Below are 7,802 nucleotides of genomic sequence, written 5' to 3' on the forward strand. Positions count from 1 at the left end.
AAGAGCAGAAGGAATGATAAGACTTTCAGAGAGGACTCTTACTGAAAAAGTAAAGTAGAGGTGGAATTAAGCAGAAAGGAAATTCATTCTCTGCAAGCCCTGCATGTGATCCTAGGAAGAGGACAGCATTAATGTAACATCCCACCTGGCCTGGGCAGGAAGGAGCTGGGTCTTCTTAGGTCAGGTGAAGGTCCCAGGCAGAGCTGGCTCCTGGCCAGCAGCCAGGCTGTGTCCATCTTGCACAAGAACAGTTTGGCCCAAGGCCTGATGTGAAGGTGATAGGACATTAGCTCCAGTGGGCTTCCTGCAACCTTCACCTCCCTCAAGAAAAGCCTTGGACACCTCCTTTCCTAGTGAGCCAGGTAAGGCTGTAAGTAATAATAGCCAGACTGCAGAAATGGCATTGAAGGGTAACCAAAGCATGTACTGCTTGAAGGCAGCCTGGGCAGTACGGAGCAAATGGTGCAGATGCTGTGCCTTATTCACCCTTCTGCAGAGGGCTTGCTGTAAGGTGTCCCTACATAACACCTTCAGAGATGGCAAGGTGCCACAGGCAGCACTGAGATGCATCATAGTGACACATAACACACCTGTTAGTGATGCTACTGCAGATTTGGCTGGAAGATGCCAATGCTTGGGCAGATCGACAGACAAGCATTGATTTACAAATTCTTCCAGGAAGTAGCATTATTTAATGCATTTAATTAGCAGAGGTTCCCTGCTTGTTTTGGCTGCTTAGCCAAGGGATGCAAAGGCTGTCTGCCTCCACTTACCAGGGACCCAGCCTGGAGGCCTTTGCTCCCTGTTGAGCCCTGTGGGAGGTGAGTGAGCTCAGCTTCTAGAAGGAACTGTTTTCTGCAAGGTTATGTCCTTTGAGACATGGAAAACCCCAATGAAGAGCAGGTCTTCTGCAGGTTTTATCACCAGAAGGGACCCTCCTAGTCACCTGAACAGATAGTCTGTCTAATATATACCAGAGAAACACGTTAACTAATTTCTGCACCCAGCTGACTGAGCTGGAGCTTAGTGGTCTTGCCTGAAAGACTCCCAAGTGATTTAGTTGGACAGTGTTCCTAGACTCTGGCACTAACAGTATTTGATACTTGCCAGCCAGCATTGTCTCACTATCGACTCCATATATTGCACCCTGCCCAGGTCATGAGCTGATCAACATCTGAGTGGCTCTAAAAAAAACCCCAAAACCATACCCGAGCACTTTGCATGTTGAAGGCAATAGGGTTAAAAGGCTTGGGCTCAGTACAGAAGCTGTAAAACATCCTGCAGCCTGACTGCAGCATTTTCTGTCTCCCCTACTATCAGCACAACCTAGAGAAAAATGTTCTCTTAGGCTGGAGATAACAGAGGGTGTAAGCATTTGTTCAAGTGATACGGAAGGAAAGACTTTCTCTAAATATGACAGATAATCAGAAGATTAAGGAGTGTCACTCAGACATTAAGGCCAAGGCTTAGAAGACCAGTGCTAGAGTGCCTAGATCACCAGCTGAGATCTACCTACACAGCAGTGCCCAAGATTCCCTATTGCCTGATGGCTTTAGGATAGCCTACAATAAAAGTGATGTCTAAGTACCTATCGGCCATTTTGATGGTAATGTATACAAAGTGACACAGTCCCAAGACTAACCCACTCCCTTGCTGGTTCAGTAGGCAAGGAGAGCACTACTGGGGGTGGGTACTAGAGTGAGACATGCGAGAACTAAACCCTGGGCCAACACATTTGCCCTCTTTACTGCAAATTTGTTGCTCTTGTGAGCAAGAGGCTGTGTGCAAGCACTATATCACCACAACCTAACAAGTCATGCTCAGTAGATGTTCCCTTTGGGTTTCAGTGGTATCTTTAAGACAGAGTGATCCATTTGCAAGAGTCTTCAGAAAGGTCATCTCAGGAGGAGGGGGAGCTCAGACGTTGAACGTGCCAGCCCTGAGCCATGGCAGCAGGCACTCAGAAGGGTGAAGGCATTTCCTTTGCTAAAAAGCACATTTACCAGGGTGCAATGTTTTGCTGCTTGTAACACGCAAGTTTTACTTTATGCGACACTTCCGATTCCCCTGGGCTTGAAATATAGTTTAGTCTGCAGCTTGCTGAAACAGTTTATCAAGGAGGATGTAAACTTGGTCATCATGCATTGCATAGCTGCATAGACATAGGAGGGTCATTCTCCCCAGAGTGGACAATTAGCTTTGCAGTGCAAGAGTCCTGCCAAGATCAGCTGTTTCCTCCAGGTTTCTAACAAGGTTTGACAGTTCATTAAGAGTTAGGAGGGAAAAAGATTTGATTCGCTTCACTTAGAAAGAAAGCAAAGAATCTTACCCTTTTGCTCAAAAAAAAGAAAAAAATTACCTTCACTCTCCCCAGCTTTTCTATGCTATGCCATAGCTAACAGCAGGGGAGGACCAAATTCTGTGCACAATTATTGCCACCGGTCTTTTGGGGCTTTAAAATTGATTCTTCAGTCAGATATTAATTTGCACCGCAAGAAATGATTTAGAGCTACCTGTAGGTTTAAGGCATATATCTGCATCGATTATGCTGAAGGCACAATTTCAAGGTAATCTTTGCAGCTTGGAGAGCTAAACCTCAGGTTTGGTTTTTTTTCCCCCAAATAGAAACAGAGACTCTGCAAGGCCAGATCCGCTTCAGGCCCTGCATGCCAAAGGCACAGGGTGAGAAAGAGTTAAATATCCATGTGACACCATGGCTTGTGCTGCTCCCAAAAACTGTTGTGATGTTTGTGTGCAGTGTGTTAGTGTGACATTAAAATCAACGCATGTTGTGTAAACCTGCAGGCGATACTCAGTGCCTGGTAAACAAGGCAGGCAGAGCTAGGATGAGAACTATGAGACAGAGAATTCAATTTAACTCAATTTAAAAGAGATCTCATTTAAGATAGGTGGCAATCCCATATAACTTGCCAAGAACATCCAAATTACCAGAGCACATTTTCATTCTCCTATTGGAGTCTTAATGCTAAAAAAAGAGTCTGCTGACAATACCTTTTTATACATGTAAAAGCTTTCATGCCACATTTCTCTAGTACTCTGGGAGGTTACCCAATCAATCTACACCTGCCTTTTCTATCTACAAAACCCAGTCAACAAATTTTTCTCCCACTAAAACCAATGCAAACTTAAGGTAAACAATCTACCAGGAACTTCGTATTTCTTTTTGGAGCTATGTGTCTCTTAGCAAGAAAAAGAGAGGAAAACAATCAAACCTCTGGGGAAAATCCTGGCCTTACAGGATTTTGTGTGCCTCTGATAAGTCCTGACAGTTGTGCCACTTTGCACTCCCTGGGCTGCCCTGGCTGGTGGGAGCACAGAAACACCTTCTGCAGCCTTAGCTCTTTTGTCCTTCTTTTCTTTGGATCTAACTTTACCTGTTCTTACCCTTGGTTTGCAAAGCAAGAACCAGCCCAGCGTCTCAAACCACTCCATTTCTGTGCAGAGAATCAAAGCCTTTCCCAGAAGCTGCACCTATTCCTTGCTATGCGTTAATAACACTATGCACTCCGTGTAGCATGGTGCCCAACCTCTGGGTCCCTCCTCCCAACCCAGGCCCTCCATTCTCTCCACTTGCCAGATTCAAGTTTCACAACCCTTTGAGCCAACCTTGAATAAAGTCATCACGCAGGCAAGAACTCCATGTTGCACCTCACCTGCAGCTCGCCTGGTTCCCTCAGCTGTCCTGCAGGATGAACAGTCTTCTCAAGCCATCACCCAAGGCTTTCCTAACTCTCCTGAGAGGGACACTTGCCCACTCTTACACCTAGGTCTCTGCTACAACTCACAGCACCTTTATCAACTGTCTTCAGGCTCTTGCCTCCCATCTCTCCCTGCTCACTGGGCTTAAGTAATGAAGAGCACTTGTGTCCCTGCCATCCTCCCACCTGGCAGAGCCTCTGCTGCCTCCTGAGCTTAATGCACAACACTAATGCACCTGGTGTTTGCAAAGGTGGGGAGAGATGGGAGCCTCCTTTCTCACTGTCCTCCCTGGTAAGGTCCAACCTGCCAAGACTGCTGGTTAGAAACCAGTCTTACAAGAAAGCTGCTCAGAGTTTTTTTCATCCAAATGGGTATTTTTCTTTTAATGAGCTATTGCTCATTTTCATCCACATTGCAGCACTTTGGAAAACATGTTAATCACTTGATTTTTGAAAGCCAAACTGAACTGTTTTAACAGTGCTGAAATGCCTTTGCAAAATATAATTCATTCACCTGGAAAGGTGTGGAGCATCCCAGGAAAAGGAGCATTTAAACCAGCCCATCCCTTCCCCTACAGACCTTTCTCTTTACTATCAAAGCAAAGCTCTGTGCTGTTCTTCCCAATTACACTTGTTTGTTGCATGTGCTGCATTCTCAGACAGGGACACTGAAACCAAACCTCTTTTTCCTCCTAGCATCTGGAAATGTAGTTTGTTTTCTTGGTTTTGATTTGGCATATGACCTTTTAAGGAAATAAGCCACAGCACTGAAAGACCCAAATAATTTATTCAAGCAAAACTTGCCAAACAAGTTAAAGAAGTATGAAAGCTCTTCTGGAGCTGGTATTGGATGCCTTGCAACGGTAGAAAAGTGTGTGATCAGAGCAGCCTACCAGGAAAAAGCAATGCATACATTGTGCCACTACCTGTGCTTGAATGAATAAAAGAGAGAATTGTGCCCCAGTAGATGGAGGCTTCAATGTAGTTTTTTCTTTTTCTTTTTTAACCTACACTGGAGACAGAAAGGACCAGGTGTACTGAAGCTGGACACGACCTCCAGATGAGTAGCTATAAAAAAAAGCTGTAAGCTATATCATATAGCTCTCTTTTTTGTCAGAGGCAGGTTCTACAAAAGCTCCAGCTTCTGTTCCAGCAGCGATTAGGACCGCTTAGGGACTGTCCTTAATTCTGTAGGCTCTCTCTACAGTGCCGTCAATTAGTTAGCAGTAGCTATTCCAGCCTGTATGTGAGCCAGGCTAGAAAGAAAATACACAAAAGAAATGGGACAGATTTTCTTCCTGCAAGCAAAGGTGTGGCCATTATGAGATGGTTACTGCAGCTCTGTGCCTGTGGGAAGTGTGCCATCTCAGGGAAATATCCAGTGGAGAAAATACGACTGTTTTCCACTCCACCTGTGCTGCCACAGGGGAATGGGCCAGAGAACCTGGCTTTGGCTTTGCAAGGGAAGAGGGAGATGTGAGAGATGAATAGCAGATGGGGCAGAGGCTACTCACCCACATCCACCCCAGGGAGCAGAAGCCAGGTACTTGCTGTGTTGTTTGCACTCAGTTTGATGATCTCAGTGTATGTCCCCAAAGCACAGGAACTCACGTTAAGAAATGCAAGACAGTTGCTAGTATCACTCATGGCAACATCCAGAAAGTGAAGAGCAGGTGAGAGTGAGCTTCACTCTTCTGAACAGCCCTTCAACATCAACTGAGCCAAGCTGGAAAGGAGGGTGAGTTTGGGAGGAGAAAGCACACTGCTTAAGATGCATGGATGAAGGAGGTATAGCCTGCTGTAGCAGCTGTGTGGTAGGGAAGTTAGAGTGAATACCAAGAAAACTTTCCCAGCAGAGAAATATATAAGCATGTAGAGCCATGTCAGTAAAGGCAAGGAGATAAAGCTGTAATAAAGAATATTTCACATCATAAATGAAAATTGGAGCATATACTGCATTTGCATTTGCCTCAGTTTGTAGGACTCATTTGATTACTGTGTCTTACCTAAACTGCTGTATAGCTCTCAACTTTCTCAGCCACCATTTCTCCTTTAAATAGCTATTATACATAACGATACAGTCACATTGGGTGCGGGGAGATATTTGGATGTCAGCCCTATTTATTCCCCATTCCTTCTCTGCTGGAGCCAGGAAAAAACAGGGAAGCCTGTCCACCCACCTCCACCTACAGAGCAGGTGCTGAAAGCATCCAAAGCCTAATGGGAGCACAGGCATTTCAAAAGGGCGAGTAACCCAATGCGTGGAGCCAGTATCTCCCCAGAGGCTTTTCCCTTAGCTTAAGACTTACTAAACCTAAGCAATTTGTCTCATTAATTAATAGCTCAATAACTGTCCTTAAAAAAGGAAGAGACCTGAACGTGGGGGAAGAAACGTGATGCGCTCTCAAATCGCAGGAGGAGTGGCTTTGTGGATGGCCTCACCTCTGCCAGTTCCTGGGCAGACCTCGTCTCTCCTCCTTCCCAAGCCCAAGGCGATGCAGCCCAGCAGTCCCCGGCTCAGAGCGGATGGGGGGGGCTTTGCAGAACCCAGCAGCCATTCCTATGCACCAGCCATTTTCTAACAGGCACCAAGGAAAAGGCGGGTGCTGAGCGGTTGTGCTCTAGCTGCCAGGTATTTTTCACCAGCCTCTGAGAAACATGTCCTCAACTGCTCAGCTCACTTATGTCTTTCTGATGTTATATAAGTGGATTTAGAGAAAAAGCACTGCCATGAGCAGGTTTCTAATTAGGAAAAGAAATAAATAGAATTATGGAATTAAGGCAGAACCTCAGCATGAATGACCCAAATCCCTTCCTTGTGCCACAGTCCACAGCAGGCTATTAGAATTTTTTTTTTTTTTTTAAAGTTAATTCATCACTAAGATGGCACAGCAAAGGCAAATTTCTTTGCAGGCTGGCACCCACTCTCCCGAGCTGCTGATCCCACTTAATTTGACTCTTGTAAGTGCAAAGGACAACGCTGTAGGAAGCAGCGTGCTCTGCTATGCTAGCAGCGGTACCCTCATTCCTACAAACGCTGCTGAAATATGAGTAGCAATGGGGCATACGTTACCATTTCCTAATTTGCACTGACAACTTCCCATTGGTCCAAACATGCAGACTGTCATTCCTACTCAGAGTTGCCTACTACGAGTTACCTAGTATCACACTGGGTATAGGTGTCTCATTAACAGTGGCTTGCTTTGTGGTGATATCAAGCACCCACAGGTCTCTGTGACCTGACCTCAACAGGAGATAAGACCACCCTACACTTCTCACAAATGAGGCCATATTTATCTAAATACTCAGTTGCAGATTTAAGTGCCTACTTTTTAAAACATTGGCTAGCAAAACTAGCCATTTATGGTTCTCAAAGGAGTAATTTGAAATTTGATGAGGAAATCTTAAGTTTTCCACTCCCAGTACTGCCACCTACCACAGAGTGGTTTTGATGGTATTTGAATGCCTAAAGGCATGGTGGTTTCTTTACCTGGTTAAAGCAGCGACGCAGATACCCCAGGGTGTAGTGCTGCTGATTGGAAAGCTCATGTCCTCTGTAAATCAGTCGATGTGTGAACAAGAAACCAGACTTACTCTTTATATATGAAGGCACTATCTCCCTGAAACTGCTGTTATATGATAAAAAATCTGCATCAGATGGAAAATGTGCAGTGGTGATTATTGGTTTGATAGGATGCTAGCTTGTTTTCTGCACTGGTCCTTTTTCTGCTGGGTCAGTCCCCTGGGGACAGGGGATCTCTAGGCTTTTTCCCTACTGCAGCAAGACTACAGGGATGAAGTAGGAAAGGGAGACCTCAGTTTTCCTGCCTACGAACGCAGCTACTGTAGGGAAACACCCTGCTCCTGGCAGTTTGCATTCGGGACTAATCTTCGGCAGCCACTGGCACACAGGAACCTGAATGACGCCACAAGGAATTCAGCAAAGCTCATTAATGAAATACCTTGCCTGATTGCCCAAAGCACTGGGCAGTTAACTGAAGTAGCCTGAACCCTAGCAGCCAACCACAAGACACAAGAAGTACAGCAAAGGAAACAACTATTTTTGGGAAGAGGGCTCCAGCT

This window comes from Haliaeetus leucocephalus, unplaced genomic scaffold, assembly GCF_000737465.1.
Source record: "Haliaeetus leucocephalus isolate CR32 unplaced genomic scaffold, Haliaeetus_leucocephalus-4.0 Scaffold140, whole genome shotgun sequence".
In the NCBI taxonomy this organism is placed as follows: domain Eukaryota; kingdom Metazoa; phylum Chordata; class Aves; order Accipitriformes; family Accipitridae; genus Haliaeetus; species Haliaeetus leucocephalus.